Source organism: Sinocyclocheilus anshuiensis, unplaced genomic scaffold (genome assembly GCF_001515605.1).
Source record: "Sinocyclocheilus anshuiensis isolate Anshui unplaced genomic scaffold, SAMN03320099.WGS_v1.1 scaffold433, whole genome shotgun sequence".
Taxonomy (NCBI): Eukaryota; Metazoa; Chordata; class Actinopteri; order Cypriniformes; family Cyprinidae; genus Sinocyclocheilus; species Sinocyclocheilus anshuiensis.
In genome coordinates, this window is record NW_015536476.1 from 196,053 (window position 1) to 198,939 (window position 2,887).

At 37.1% G+C, this 2,887-nt stretch overlaps 1 protein-coding gene across 3 annotated transcripts in view; it reads right to left on the reverse strand.

Annotated features, from left to right (window-relative positions):
- Nucleotides 1–1,006, reverse strand: part of LOC107659429 (NAD-dependent malic enzyme, mitochondrial) — a 23,306-nt gene extending 22,300 nt beyond the window's left edge. The window contains exon 1 of one of the 3 annotated variants that reach the window (XM_016448552.1): nt 943–1,006. The gene's annotated coding sequence lies outside the window, so the exon portion shown is untranslated. Of the gene's footprint in view, nt 1–654; nt 822–942 lie in introns of those variants that run through there. The other 2 variants (XM_016448482.1, XM_016448411.1) reach the window with 2 other exon arrangements.
- Nucleotides 1,007–2,887: the final 1,881 nt, after the last annotated feature.

A 2,887-nucleotide genomic window follows, 5' to 3' on the forward strand; every position in this document is an offset into this window, starting at 1 on the left:
AGGCATGACGAAGCGGATATCATCCTCTTTTGGAAGGCCAACCAAAGTAGTTCGCTTTCACAACAAAACACAGTGTCTTCACGACATGGCGGCAGGGGCAACAATACTACAGCGAGAATAAAAGTTACACCTTCTTTCTTTGCGTGAACATTTGGGCGGCGTTATGCAAATCTTCCCACATCGTGACTACACATGTGGGGGCGTGTTAGAACGAGCCGTTTTAGGAGGGCGTGGTTAACTCAACTTTTATAAAGAATATCTTTGGATTTGAGACTTTAGTCTTTGCAACTTTACAGATCTTCTTTATGCAGCAAGAGCTTGTAACACTCCAAAGAGAAAGGAAAAATTGAAATCGCATCATATGACCCCTTTAACAATTAAGCCTATTAAACAGATCGTCTGCTCTGAAACCGTTAGTTAATGCAGCAAACCCAACGAGCAACAGGTGTCGAACCAAAATACTGATAATGTTAAACCACAAGGCCATGCGCTAACTAATTAAACAATTATGTAAACACATTGTAGAATGTGATGCTATGAATCTAGTTGAGTGAAGTGGTGACAGCTGCTATTCAGTTAGGCTAACACAAAACGCTCAAAACACTCAATATTTACCCTCCAGAGCTCTCATAAAGGATATATCTGAAGCCTTACCCTTTCCTTCAAACGTCTAAGGGTCCGTTGGTCACAATAATACGCGACTAAACATTATATTTTGGATCAATTCACCGGTTTGAGGTCTGCGCGTCAGGCCGCGCGGAGTGAGTGACAGTCACGAACCTTCTCTGCACGAGACATTCTAACACACGCCGACAGCCAATCAGAAACGAGCTGAAGATTACCGTAAAGCTCGTTTATAAAGCGCAGAACAAACAACAAAAAACCGCCGACCACGGAAGCGGAAGGAAAATTATGAAAGCGCCGTAAGTTTCTTACACAAACCTGGGGCAAATTCAAGCTCAAAGTGGTGCGCAACGTTTTGCTACGGTTTCCGGTTTGAACGACATGTTTCCTGGAAACGGTGTCCAACGGGGTTTGAGATACGTTTTCTCTTGTTCGGTGGGTGTGTCAAAAATGTCAGCCCAATCAGCAGCAACATGTATGTAAACCACGCGGTATTAAAGAGACAGCTCGCACAATGTAATTAACATCCAAATAAATTCACAAGAGCAAGTATATTGTTTGCACATGTTTATTTACATTAAAGACAAAATAACTGAAATAATAAGAGCACAAGTATAGATCTGGAACTTCTTTAAGTCTGTCTAAATATCATTTAGTACCTAATTGCAATGTCGTCTGGTACATCCTTTCCTTAGGAAGGTGCGCTAAATACTGATTAATGTAACATAAAAATTCTATACATATTTATATATTTTGCTATTGTATTGTGGAGTGACACTTTCATAAACTTTTCTATACTCCTCTGATTATATAATGGTAAATATTACAATATCATAGCACAACAACAGTGATCAGCAATAATGATAAGCCTAATACTCACAATAAAAATAATAAGGTCATATAGATCATAACACAGTCTCGGAGGTAAAAAGTGTATTATCCTTCACCTGAAATGTTTGTCTTTTCATCCTGAAAAACGTTGTGATCAACAAATGTTGGATCACAATAATTAGGAACCACAGCTTGCACAAATCCCTTCATTTGATTGGGATGTTCTCTTTTATTTCTGGACGGCAAGGGCAGTGACTGTAACATTGAGTGTATATATACACTCCATAGTTGCAACTCTTGCGTCATCAGAATAGGGTGTTCAACGCACCACCGTTTCCGTTTAAAAACGTTTTGCACCGTTTTGTCGGGGCTGAACGCAGCCCTCATCTTTTTGTTTCGTGCAGATGTTTTATGTAGCAAATAAACAAATAACACCTAAAGTCAGACCATTCTTTTTTTTTTTTTTTTAAATCCTGAAATTAATCTAAATCAAATAAAAAACAACTGCCCGTGCAGTGTTGCATGCATCCGGTTTAGATGCAAAAATGCAGTGGTTGCCTCTAATTTCAAACAGCTGGATATTTTAGTTTGAAGTCAGTTTGTTTGTTATAAAGCAGAGGCAAGAGGAAAAGAAAATAATACCATCTAAACTTTTCTAAAGACAGTAATTTAATGAGAGTTCTCCTCCTGGTTTGTGCCTCTTTGACTTTGAGTAAGTCTATAATGGTGTCTAAACCTGTTTTGCCTGTATATTTTTCCCCTCCTGCCATATTTACCAAACATTTGTTGATCAAACACTCTCACCTCCAAATTGATCTGTTCTTATATAATCTATTATGTTATGAAACATAGATTAAAGATGAGTGGGAGAAGGAAACTTTGCAGAAAATTGCAGGGAGAGGCACCACAGACTCCACCTGATCAGGCTTCAAAATGACTGCAGCGGACGTCTGCTTTCATATGTGAATAACACTCATAGCTGTAAGATTATTGCTTTCACCTCTTTGACATACTGTCTAAAGACTTAAATATTAATTCCTTATAGGCTACTTAAAAAAAACAGCATTAATCCTTTCCATTATGGTGGCTCGTCTGGTATTTCTGGTCCTACTTTGTTTCAGAAAACAGAACAATTTTAAGAAAACAGAAAGATCCCAACCCTCTGTCCTCTTTTTTTTAGGGTTGCACTGCAAAATATTGCCATCATATAGTTATATCAGATATAACTATTACTCTTAATGTTTTATAAGAATGCCTGGAAAAAGAAAAAGGAAGAAAATTAATAAAAGAAAGACATATTTTATGAGTGTCCTTTATTTCATATGTGTACATGTGTACATGAATATCACATATCAAATAAACATTCGTTTTTTTTATCAAAATAAACACAAAATACTAAGGAAATTGTATAATTTGTTAATAAATAGGTACA